This window comes from Strix aluco, chromosome 1 (genome assembly GCF_031877795.1).
Source record: "Strix aluco isolate bStrAlu1 chromosome 1, bStrAlu1.hap1, whole genome shotgun sequence".
Taxonomy (NCBI): domain Eukaryota; kingdom Metazoa; phylum Chordata; class Aves; order Strigiformes; family Strigidae; genus Strix; species Strix aluco.
In genome coordinates, this window is record NC_133931.1 from 30158969 (window position 1) to 30172305 (window position 13337).

A 13337-nucleotide genomic window follows, 5' to 3' on the forward strand; every position below is an offset into this window, starting at 1 on the left:
TTTTCTGATCTGCAAGAACTGAGGTTCTGCGCCTGTCTTTTCTGGGGAATGTCTTTTTTATTTTGGGAGGGATCTTTCTCAAGTTTCCTCATATGGTTGTGCTCCTGCCTTCCTGGGCAGGGAAGACAGTGCAGTATGGGTACTCTCATGCTTTACTCTGCCTGGTACATTTCTTTATGGTTTCTTCCACACTCTAAGGGCTTACTCCACTCCCTGGTTCACTATCAGGGCACCCAACAATACGGGGTGTTAATCACTTCCTCTCTTCCTCATTCAAGATTTTTTGATGAGCATATCCAATGTAGAGTTTGATCAGGTTACATTTTTGGCTTCAGCTTTAAGTTGTTTTTCCCAACTCTAAGGTCCTTAAATACAGTAGTCACCTTTTGTAAATCACATGTAACCTCTGTCAAACATTTTGGTAGCATAACTGATGTTAATGGCCCATGGTCTGACTGTTATATTTAACAAAAAAAAAAAAAAAAAGTTTGGTGAGTTCAGTATGTATTTTATGTGATCTTCTCGTCATCTTCTCCCTTGTACTCCCTTGATGTTTCAGGACCTCTTCTGGAGACTCCTTCATATCACTCTATTAAGCTCCAAGGAAACAGTTGCACAGATTCACATTTTGACAACTTTCTTGCAGCAGGTGGGCAAGTTTCATTAGCTTATTGCTATTGTCTGTTCAGAACATAATACTAATATCTGTGCAAAAGATTGGCTATAACAATGGCTATAACATTAGAATTGAAAATATTTTTTATCCTGCTTGGGGACATATTTACAAATGTTTCTTTAGTCTTATGAACTCTGGCAAAAATGATTATATGTATATAAAAATTAAATATTAATACATTCAGACTCTCATTTAGAAAGACATTCATCACTCTTAACTAAGATATAGTAACCATCATGGTTCTTAGACAATAATCTGTATATCCATTTTTCTCTTCCTTACAGATTAATTTCATAACATTTTAGATATTAAGAAAATGGCTGTGCAAAAAAAGGGCTTGGGGATCTTTATGCTTCCATTATTTCCATTTTCTGTAACATGTGTCCCTAGACCATGTGGTCACAGTCCCTGTCAGATTAGGGCTTTGCTTGCACTGGTATGCATCAGGGCTAGTAAACATTTATAGAAAGCTTCATTTCAAGTGTTTTATCACTGTGGCAAATGCACATTAGACGTTTACAATACAGACACATCTTAGACTAAATTTGGTTTTATAGAGTCTATTGAATTAAGCTACCATAACAATTTAGAGCTGAGAATTGCCTCCAGCATCTCTTCCCAAACCACAAGATTCTGTGAAGGAATTAAAACTGTTAAGGTCTCTCTCTCTCTCCTTCTTCCCCCTCCCTTACCTTCTTGCTGAACTCCCCTCACAATTTTTGCCTTCTCCCAGCAAAACTGCATTACCATTACTCACCCTTGTATGACTTACATGACTGGAATGTTATTTTTCTGTGAATGCTCTACACACTAAGACAGTTTTATAGCCTATAAAGCATCAGCCAGAACATGAAATACACCTAACTACTGACACCAAGACAAGGTCTGCTTGAAACTAAATTGTATTTGATTCCAGGTTTGAAGTATAATTAGGATTAATATGCGTGTATGTGTATGTGAATAAAAAGATTAGTTTTGTGAGGAACCAAAGCCATATTCAATACCTCTCAGGTTCCTCCATCTCTACTAAAGAAATGTGAACATTTTGGCATAATACTGCTATATAAGCCACACTGATGACCCTCAGTTTTGCTTCACTGACTTCACTGTCTCAGAAGATGCAGCTTCCATTTCCATCCCACATCCTCTTGTACACCAAAAAAGGGTAGATCTGCAGGATGAATTACATTACTTGAGAAATGCTTGTTTCCCTCCTTTGTGTATTGGTCCCAATTTCTGTGAAGGTGTTTGCTATTATCAGGTAGTCAACAAATAGCTCATAGGAAAAATTGGTAAAAAGTTGGTAATTTTTCATTTTGTCTATTTATTGTTCATAGTGTGCCTGGAAGCCTACCTGTAGTTTCTGTCCCTTGATTCAGATGGCAAGAGAATAAACAAGACCATAACTAGTAGGTACTTTTTGCAAATAACTACTTCTGATAAAATTCCTACTTTGCTGGGACTCTGAAAGTACTTTCTGGTGGCTGTGTGGTTATGAAAATGTTGTCTTTGCATTAGAATCGGGGGGAAGGCCAACAGGGCAGAGAGGTGAATGAAATATTCTATAGGCACTTAGGAGAGATCTCACAATCGCTTGCCCTTGTACTTGTGGGAGACTAACTTCCCAGACATCTGCTGGAAATACAACACAGCAGAGAGGGACCAGTCCCGGAGATTCCTAGAATGTGTGGGAGACAACATCCTGACGCAGCTGGTGAGAGAACCGACCAGAGAAGGTGCCCTGCTGGATCTCCTCTTTGTGATCAGAGAAGGACTGGTGGATGATGTGGTGATTGGAGGCCGACTAGGGCACAGCGATCATGAAATAATAGAGTTCTCTATTCTTAGAGAGGCCAGGAGAGGGGGCAGCAGAACTGATATCCTGGACTTCCAAAGGGTTGACTTTGTCTTGTTTAGGCAACTGCTTGACAGGATCCCTTGGGAGACAGTCCTGAAGGGTAAAGGGTTCCAGGAAGGCTGGGCGCTCTTTAAGAAGAAACTCTTAATGACACAAGAGCAGGCTGTCCCCAGGTGCTGTAAGAGAAGCCGGCGACAAAGAAGACCACCCTGGCTAAACAGGGAGCATTGGCTGCAACTCAGGGAGAAAAGGAGAGTTTACAGCCTTTGGAAGAAGGGGCTAGCCACTCACAATGATTACAAAGATGCTGTGAGGCTATGCAGGGTGGAAATCAGGAGGTCTAAAGCCCAGTTAGAAATTAATCTGGCTTCAGCAATCAAGGACAACAAGAAATGTTTTTATAAGTATGTCAGTAGCAAAAGAAAGACAGGGAGAGCCTCCATCCCCTGCTAGATGCAGGAAGAAACATGGTAATAAGTGATGAGGAAAACGCTGAGGTGCTTAATGCCTTCTTTGCCTCAGTCTTTAATAACAAGACTAGTTGTACTGAGGGAAACCAGCCTCCTCAGCCAGAAGACAGAGACTGGGAGAACGACCCCCCCACAATCCAGGAGGAGATAGTCAGTGATCTACTGCATCACGTAGACATACACAAGTCTATGGGACCGGATGGGATACACCCGAGGGTGCTGAAGGAGCTGGCTGGGGTGCTTGCCAAGGCTCTTTCCATCATTTACCAGCAGTCCTGGCTGACCGGGGAGGTCCCGACAGATTGGAAATTGGCCAATGTGACGCCCCTATATAAGAAGGGTCAGAAGGATGATCTGGGAAATTACAGGTCTGTCAGCTTGACTTCAGTGCCCGGGAAGCTGCTAGAGCAGCTCATCCTGAGTACCATCATACAACACATGCAGGATAATCAGATGATCAGGCCCAGTCAGCATGGGTTTATGAAAGGCAGGTCCTGCCTGACAAACCTGATCTCCTTCTATGACAGGGCGACCTGCTTATTGGATTAGGAAAAGGCTATGGATGTTGTCTACTTTGACTTTAGTAAGGCCTTTGACACCGTTTCCCACAAGGCTCAGTTTTGGGGCCACTGCTGTTTAACATCTTTATTGATTATCTAGACGAGGGGATTGAGTGCACCCTCAGTAAGTTTGCAGATGACACCAAGTTGGGTGGGAGTGTTGATCTGCTCGAGGGTAGGGAGGCTCTGCAGAGAGATCTGGACAGGCTGGAGCGATGGGCTAAGGCCAACTGTAGGAGTTTCAATAAGGCTAAATGCTGGGTGCTGCATTTCGGCCACAACAACCCCCAGCAGCGCTACATGTGTGGGGAGGAGTGGCTGGAGAGCTGCCAGTCAGAGAGGGACCTGGGGGTGTTGATTAACAGCCGGCTGAACATGAGCCAGCAGTGTGCCCAGGTGTCCAAGAAGGCCAATGGCATCCTGGCTTGTATCAGAAATAGCGTGGCCAGCAGGGACAGGGAAGTGATCTTACCCCTGTACTCGGCACTGGTGAGGCCGCACCTCGATTCCTGTGTTCAGTTTTGGGCCCCTCACTACAAAAAGGACATTGAATTACTCGAGTGTGTCCAGAGAAGGGCAACGAAGCTGGTGAAGGGTCTGGAGCACATGTCGTACGAGGAGCGGCTGAGGGAACTGGGGTTGTTTAGTCTGGAGAAGAGGAGGCTGAGGGAAGACCTCATTGCCCTCTACAACTACCTGAAAGGAGATTGCAGAGAGGGGGGATGATTCTCTTTAACCAAGTAATAAGTGACAGGACAAGAGGGAATGGCCTCAAGTTGCACCAGGGAAGGTTTAGACTGGATATTAGGAAGCATTTCTTTACAGAACAGGTTGTTAGGCATTGGAATGGGCTGCCCAGGGAGGTAGTGGAGTCCCCATCCCTGGAGTTGTTTAAGAATCAGATTGACATAGCGCTTAGGGATATGGTGTAGTTGGGAACTGTCAATGTTAGGTTAATGGTTGGACTAGGTGATCTTCAAGGTCTTTTCCAACCTAGATGATTCTGTGATTCTCTGATATGTTTGACAAAAATAGCTAGCTACAGGACGACTGCTGATTTAGCCTCCCATCCTTATCCCTGAGAGTAAGGGCTACAGGACCCAAGTGTGAGAGAGTTCAGAAAGGTTGCTGTTTATAAAGCATCAGAGGCAACTGGAAAGAAAAAACAATCAGTAACTATATTTGTCGGAAATGGGCTTATACTTTTTAAATTAAACAAATGCTTTAACATTAGCTACAGAATCATTACCATAGCAATATAAACTGTCAGTTGCTGGTCATGCATGACAGACCCACTCTGATATTTCTGCTTGACATTTAAAGCATATCTGCACTTTTAATTTTACTCTAATGTGTGGTTGTGAAGGAATTATTTTTATTGAACAAAACTAGTCCTCACATGAATTCAGAACCAAAGCTGAAGACTTTACAAATGAAAGTAATTGAATCACAGTAATTAAACTGTTAGCAATAAAACTCAACATACTATTGGCAAGACAATTCCTATTTGGTTTCATGTACATCATCAGCAAAATTGTTACAACCACTATACCTGTGCGTTCGTCCCCATGGGAGTGTGTATGGGTGATGTTGACACAGATGCACTTTGGCTTGCAGAATGATAAGAACTATAAGAACCCAGCCTGAACCTGAGATTAAAAAAATCCCCAAACTCAATGGATAACTGCAGAGTGCTTTTGAACTGCACTTCATAATAGAACAAAGACAAAAAAACCCCACCAAAACAAACCAAAACCAGATGAAATCAAGACTCTCCTCTTTTAAATCAACATCAATTTGGGCCAAACAGAAGCTATTGAATATGATGCTAAATACTCTTGACACAGCCTTGCTCTTTTCAAATTAAGGTGTGTAAAGGCATTATACCAATGTAGTTGAAAAGTGGTTTGCAAATGAGGTCAGATCTCAGATTAAGCTAAATTTGTAGAAAACAACCTACGATATGATTAATTTTACAATTTGAGAGCTTGTATAGTATCAGGATATATCCTGATTTTGTTTTATTTTGAATGAGGGGTATATTACAGCATGCTAATGCACAGCTTAATTATCCAATAAGGCAAGATGTGAGTTGTTTTTCCTATCATACACAAGGCTATCAACAGAGCAACACAAAAGACAATGTCTCCTAGCCCGAAGCTTAATATATTTTTAAAAACCTTTAACAAACATGAGAGAGAAATAGGAGCTCCAATTTGCTCTGTGTCAGCAACACTTCTCTCTGATGTGCCCCTTTCTGCACTGCCTCTTCTCTTAACAAACTTCACACCCTGGGACAGGCCATTGTCCTGATTTCAGAGAGGGGAGTCAGAAAGTATCACTATACATGCCACACGTCCAACAGCTAATGTGGCTTCCCTGCCTATTTGTAGAGCTGTGAGACACTTCTAGTAGGTATCTGGTACAGCCTCCTACCCAACGGGTTAGACCCAGGGCTAGACCAGATCAGCTGTAGCTTTTCCTAGCTGAGACTTGGAAATCTCAGCAGATGGAGACTCTACAATCACTCTGGAGAATATCTTCCATGATCTCAGCTCTGGTGATGCAGCTCTCTGTGGGACACAACACCAGTGAAATTATCAAAGTTTGAAATGGTATAGAACCAAGAAAAAAATCCTTCCCTCTTCCTATCGCTATTCATGGTAGTAACCTTCATTGTTAGGGTTGTACATTGCCCCTCAACAGAAAACCTAAGACAGGGAAGGGAAAGGATGGTCCCATTTAAACTCAGAAAGGGTACTTACATACTGTGGTAAAAACACATGAACAGAAGGGAAAACATGCCCCTTTTTTATATGTTTCATAATTTTACATTGCAAAGAAAAATATGTATTAAGAAACCATCTAGGTAATAATATCATCTTTTTTCTACCTCCCTAATCCCTCTTTATCCTTACTCAGCCTAGCCAATTGGCCAGCATGGTTAGTGTTGTTTTACATGTGCTTTGTTCTTTGATGTGTTCCCTTTGTTTTAAAAAAACAGAAAGATAAGAAGAGAAAAATTAGGATCTGTGGCAGTGGTCTTGATGGGGCTTTATAAGAGAAAGTCAAATTTTAAAACAACCAGCCATTTTAGAAAGCTGATGTATACAGAGACTGGTGCAGAGCAATAACTTTTGAAACAAGGCCAGTTGCTGATTACTATTGTGATCATGGGTGGACAAACTTCAAAGAAGAAATCTCTTTACCAAGAAGCTGCAAATTATATTACTGCAGAAGGGTGTGAAGCAAACTTTCAAGTAAGAGCTAGCATAGCAGCACTGACTGCCTTTCTGTGGTTTGGTCTTTTAAGAATATATTTCTCTTTGCAGCCCCACCTTTCTCTTAGCACAAGTGCAAGTAACATGTTAGGTAGATGGACCAGTCTCAGATTTCACTTGCTAGTGAAAAAGATTAAGCTGATTTCAAAGGTGGAATCAGAGGGATCAGCCATCAGATCCTCTCCAAATATTTGTATAAGACCTATCATGCTAAGAACTTAAGAGTTTCTATTGTTACTATCATACAAAAGTACTAAGACCAACCAACAGAGCAAAGAGCAAGGGGAAAATACATATGGACTGGTTTGAACAGCATGACAGGGAATTTGAATTTCAAACTATAATACTTCAAAATTATTATTTCTTTCAATATATTTAACAATGAGAAGATGTAGAATTAAAACTTCTTTGTAATGATCTGGAATGCTGTGAAAATAAATAAAGTCTTTCGTATGGCCACAGCCATATGAAGGATGAAAATCTGTCTTAATTTTCAGACGTGTTGTGAGTAGGGAGCTAGGTCTCATTTATGAAATTGTTTCACGTGCCTGTTAGCCTGCTACAGTAAACTGTGCATATTCACAGAAGCCCATAGAGACTGGTGGGCCAAGATGTTATGTTGATATCTCAGAAATAGGAATATTGTGCTAACACTGACTTCTCCAAACACTTTCTATATCTCCTGGATCAGTGACTTCTGTTTGGGCAAAACACAGTGAGTTTGAAGTAAATAGTGTTGTTCCACAATGAGGTTATATACCCAGCAAATATTGTCCTTCCTTCCTCCCCCCATTTTCCCTCGTGAGAAAAAAGCTTTTTGCTTCTTTGTGTAGTCCTTTTCCCTGGACTTTCCTTTCTATTCCTATGTTCCACCATCCCTGTTTATTTCTTTTTATTTTTTTCCCCCTCTAAAATGTTTCAGCCTCCTGACTTTCCTTCAGAAACATTTTCTTGCAGATCATTTTCCCTCCTCTAGAGAACATCCTGTCTCATACATAGGTGAGACTATAGATATTCAATACTGAGGAACTGTTCATCATTAACCCAGAATGACTTGTATATGTATTGTTTTCCTAGAATTACTAATGAAAGGGTAGAAAGAAATAACAGAAAATAAATAAAAGGGAAAGGCAAATAGAATAACTAGAAGAGAAAAAAAGTGATCTCATGCTCTGTTGCCTTTCTCAATTATGAAGCACATTGTTACTAATGTTATTAAGGTCAGAGAGGGGAAAAAGAATTTATTAAGGTGTGTATTTATTTTGTTGCTAATAAAAGTTAATGGAAATAGGAAAATACTTATATTTTTTGGCCAAATATATTAGTCTGGTTTTTATGCAATATATATTTTTCTCTGTGTGTGAATGTGGAAGTGGTCTAGAATTAAAAAGATCAGGAAAATAGAGGAACCATAAAATAATTATTTAGGTTGCATATGAGTAGAAAAATCTGGGATTTTTAAACACTGAGTAATGACACAAAACCACTGACAAATGCAGGAACGGCAATGGACCAACATTATTATTACTGTGGCTTTCTTCTTCAGAGATACTGTGTCTCTTCTTCAGAGACATCTTCAAGCAAAAAAACTTCATAAATTTATGAAACAGTGATATTCATCCACTGTTTCAGAGTCCTATAATAATGGAAAACAGGCAATTATAGAAAATCTTAATCCTTGTGGGTTTTGGTAAATTGTTGAAAAAGAATTGTATCAATAATACTGCTTGAAATTAAACTGTATAGATTCTCAGTGTCTTCCACATGAAGATCCTCAGCCTTCCATATGTGTTATCATCTCCCAAATCCCTCCAGTCTCTCTGGGGACTACCCTGGCAGCCTCACCGAAGAGTCCTTGCAGTCCCCTGACTCTGCTTCTGGCCTCCAGGCTAAACCTCACACATAATTAAAGAGTTGGTTGTTTTAAAGGGTATTCTCTGCAAAGGCAGAAGACCTGCTGCTGCCTATCGAAGTTGCAGAGCCCAAGTAGTTTTAAGCATAAGAAATTACTGGCTGTCTCTAAACAGTTTAAATAATTGTCAAGTGTGCTTTGTCCTGCCATGCTTTTCATGAAAACACAGCTCCTGAATACCTGGCCTGAATGTGAATGAGAGTAGCAAGATTATGTTCAGATTGGTAGTTTTATTGGTTTCATATTAATAGTGCAAAATGCACCCTGTATCTTCTTTTTATATTTTTCCTTTGCTGAAGGAAAATAATTTTCTTAGTTATGTCTTTTCAAAAGCTGGATGGAAATAGTAGGAATAGTGTCTGCTCCTTCCACTAGTGCTATCTGATAATCAGGATGGGGGACAAGTGTTATGGTATTTGTTGTACAGAGGATGACATGTGGCTACATTCTGTTTTGTGCCCTATAACCTAATGTCTGTAAAAAAAAAAAAAAAAAACCAACCACGCAAAAACTGACTGTGAATTGAAAGAACCTGAATATTTTGGAAATGGACTGTAATATTATCCTAACAGAGCCTGCAAGGACTAGACTTTTTAAAAAAAATATCACTTCAGAATGGGATCCCTCAAACCAGTGTCTGAGTGCAGAATTTCCTATAGATCTTCTGAAAAAATGGCCTTATGAGGAAGAAAACACTACTGGGCAAGAGGAAGAAATGTGGGTGACAAATTCCAGTTGTTAGATGTTTCTCAGAACACTTCTGTCAGAAGAAAGTTAAGAAATTTTTCTTTCTGTATTTTGGAAGACCTTCCTAAAGCTGAGCCCGCCAAAATTCCTCCATCTCTTCTAGAAGTACCTGTGATTCAGAAGGTACTGTGATTAAGCTGTAATTTCAAAAACATGGCTTTTCAGTATTTTCTATTTGTCATATACTTCCTAGAAACAGGACCTCTGTGAGGAAAGTAATCATTCATACAGATCTCTAGTCTTTTGAGTGAGAATGTAAAAAAATGCAGCAATTAGTGCCAATTTTACTTGTATCTCTCTTCTTTCTCTCACGACAGACAACTGTTCATCATGTAATAAACACATACAATGGATTCATTTCACTTGTGTCTCTCTCTGGGCTTTCCACCTAAATTTATATTGTTTATAGCAAACAACTGATCTTGAAAAAAGAAAAAAAAAGAGTGAAAAAGTCAGCAGTTTGTATTGTATTTTTTTTTAAACATCTACACAAAAGAAAGAGAAATAGATTGAATCTCAGCTGACAACCAGATGTATAAAACACATGCATTTTCAAAGGCTATCTCACTGAAGAGCTATTGTCTGCTTACCCAGAAGTAATCCCATTCTCTGCAGCTGGCAACAGATGCATCTAAATTCTCACCAACCTCAGAAAAAATCAGCTCTGTTTTGTATTCTCTCTCCCTGTCTCTTCTGAATTCAGCAATATGGGACATATTATTAAATGACATCTAGCAAAGAAGACAAAGATTTTTAAAAGTTTAACAAACTTATTAGTTGCTGGATTTTCTACTACTGCATATGTTAAAATAAAGACTGGATGTTATTATGAAAGTTACATACAGTTACAGTCAGATACAAACAAGAATCAATTCAAATGATTTCTACTGTGTGAGACAGTTACAAAATAGTTATGATCTCTCTTGGCCATTTAATAATATTACAGGTCTTAAAAGATGCTTCAATGTCTGTGTCTTACAAAATGACTGTAGAATGTTAGGGCTCAGAGTGATGATAATATAGCATGACAAATCTGCATGCTGTATTATCTGGAATTTATCAAGGGCTAAACTTTAACATTCAGATAGTTACCATAAATCAGTTGCCATGAAATAGCTGGGTGAATGGTTAGTACCTGGATTATCAATCTAATCATCTAGAGATAATGATAACAGTTTTGTTGAGGGGATAATTGTACATCATAGCACAAAATGCCAAATATGGAGAGCAAGTGTGGATAATTAAAAGTTGTTGACATTTTAAATATATTTTTTAAAAATATTATGCATCCTTTGCCACAAACTGGGATGAACTTAATATGAGCTGGGTCTTAGGCTGTCCATTTTTCAGTACCCAGTTTTTTGTACCTCTTGACCTTCCTGATCTTTCTAGGTGTGAATCTTTCAAAGAATTCTGCATGAAGTTAATTTGATGCATTGTCAGTAGTCTTCACTTTGGTGGAGTTTTACCAGAACTGTTGCTTCTGATGGTAAAGTCTTCCAGGCATTCTGGCTATTTGCATGACTGTTTTTTTTATTCTAGCCCTACATGAACATGAATGTTACATAACATGAAGAGGGAAGAAAGCCCAGACAACTCTATGTCTTGTTCAGACACAAAACCTCAGCCAAGTGTGGAAATAACACATGTGGGGAGAAGCATCCTGTGCCCCTACAGGCTAACACTCAGCATTCAGCACTGTTAAGAGATGTTTCAGCTAAGGATTTTATTTTCACCTCCAAGAGACCAAGGAAGACAACATGTATCTCAAATTCAACTGTATTCTATCCCAAAATCATAACACTGAATTCAGATACACTTATCTGAATAGATCAGATACTCGATGAATTTTTGCTCCTGATTGCTACCATTAGAGAGTTGCATTAAAGAGGTTACTGTTCAGTGCCAAATTATGCCCGTCTTGCACAGGGAGTAAAGGAGCATGGATTTTTCTTCTTTGTTATGCACTTTGCATAGAAAGAAGGATAAATGGAATTTCCTTTACCAAGGGAGTACAGGATCTGTTCTCTCCTTGCATTCAAGACACAAACTATAACACCAAGAGGTGGGGTCTGCTTCTCTTTGTAGGTGACTGCTTTCTGAGAGAGGGGAAAAAATGCACCATTTTAAGAACCACTTTTCCGTTGTGGATCTCTCACGGGAATGCTGCAACACATAAATGCAGAGCTCAACAAAGTGTGGCAGTCTCGAGCTCTTAGGCTGCCACATTTCATGTTCCTTTCACCCACCAAAACAATTAACAATGGAAAAACACCAGGAAGTTGCTAGTTTAAGCACTGCAAAATGAAAAAGCAGTAGAATGAAAATGCCCCAGAAGGTAGATGAATGAAAGGCCGTTGTGCAGGACCGAGTCATCTGTAGGCAACCTAAAGTAATTTAGATAGCTGTGTTGACCAACTCTGGATGCAAGAGGCATTAAGGTCATGCATGAGTTACTCTATCTGAGGCTGAGTCAGCATTTCTTCTGCAAACATTTCCTGTATTTTAAAAGCCTAGTCGTTGCAGCTGTCGGTCTGGGTTAAAACCTTAGATATAGGTCTTGGCACAAGAAATCATCCTTTGAATAAACGAACCCCCCAGTTACTGTGGGACTAGGAGGAGCATCTCTGACTTAGTAGTAAGGAGGTGGATATTGGCTTGGGTCCCTCCTCAGAGCATGGCACTCTAACCTCTGTCCTAAGCCCTTCTTTGGGTGGAGGAAATACAGCAGTAAAAGTAACACAGAGGTGGGGACCAATTTTTATATTTCTGATCCTTATCATTATGAACTTATACATTACAGTCAAACTTCTGGGAAGTTCTGGGAATAAGCTAAGTCTATTTGCTCAAATTAGACTTCCCAAGAATTTAGCAACAAAGTCATATACCATGACTCTGTGGAGGTGATTTGGATTTACACAGTGGCCACCGATCTGCTCATCTGGAAACAAACCTAAACCCAAAATATAAATATAATGCTTCCTCCCAGGTAGACACCCCCAAATATCCTAAAATCACCAGCAAAGTTCTTAAGATCATGACAAGAACTGCAAAAGTAGGATTCATTATTTTGTGGCAATTGTTATAATCATAATTATTACCTCTGTCTTTTATTTGCTTCCTGGATTTTTATACTTTTAAGTTTGGTCCTCAGCTGCAATGACATGCAACTTCTTTTTTAATCTTAAAGTTGAGATGTTCAGGTAATCACATCATTACAAGAGTGGAGGCCTTTAAAAACCAACTCAGTAGGACAAGTTATAAAGTGGAGTAATGAAAGGCAGTAACAGAAGTGACTTAATGTGATAATGAACTTGGACATTTCAAAGCATTCAGACCATGAGCACATCCCCCATCCCACAACTTGACCAGAATTTAACTTATTTTTCAATAATTTTGAGTTGGTAGGAAGCAGAAATGACAAGCAAATAATTCAAAATATACTCAAACAAACCAAAGTTACTGTATGCTATAGAAACTGAGACATATCTCAGTCCTCCTTATGCTGGTTTGTTGAGTTTCTCTTTCAAAACTGACACAATTTGTGTGCTAACTTTAATTGGCACTTCAGAACTTGAAGTTGTTTTTTGATCTGCAGTTAATACAACAATTTGGAAGCTACCGATAATTACATTGTAGAATTAACCCTTAATTATCTATTTTGCATGGGATCTTTTGTCTGCAGTTTATGTTCTTCATAGCATGAAGCATGGTGTGAACAAAGAAAAATGAGAATGAACAGACAGAAAGAATATACAGTTCTGAAAGAAAACAGGGACTGAGAAAATTAGGAAACTTAAGAAAGTTTAAAGAAAGAATCTACAAGGAAAACA

At 39.3% G+C, this 13337-nt stretch overlaps 1 protein-coding gene across 10 annotated transcripts in view; it reads right to left on the reverse strand.

Annotated features, from left to right (window-relative positions):
* Nucleotides 1-13337, reverse strand: part of RALYL (RALY RNA binding protein like) — a 408271-nt gene that overhangs the window by 57101 nt on the left and 337833 nt on the right. The window lies entirely within an intron of this gene.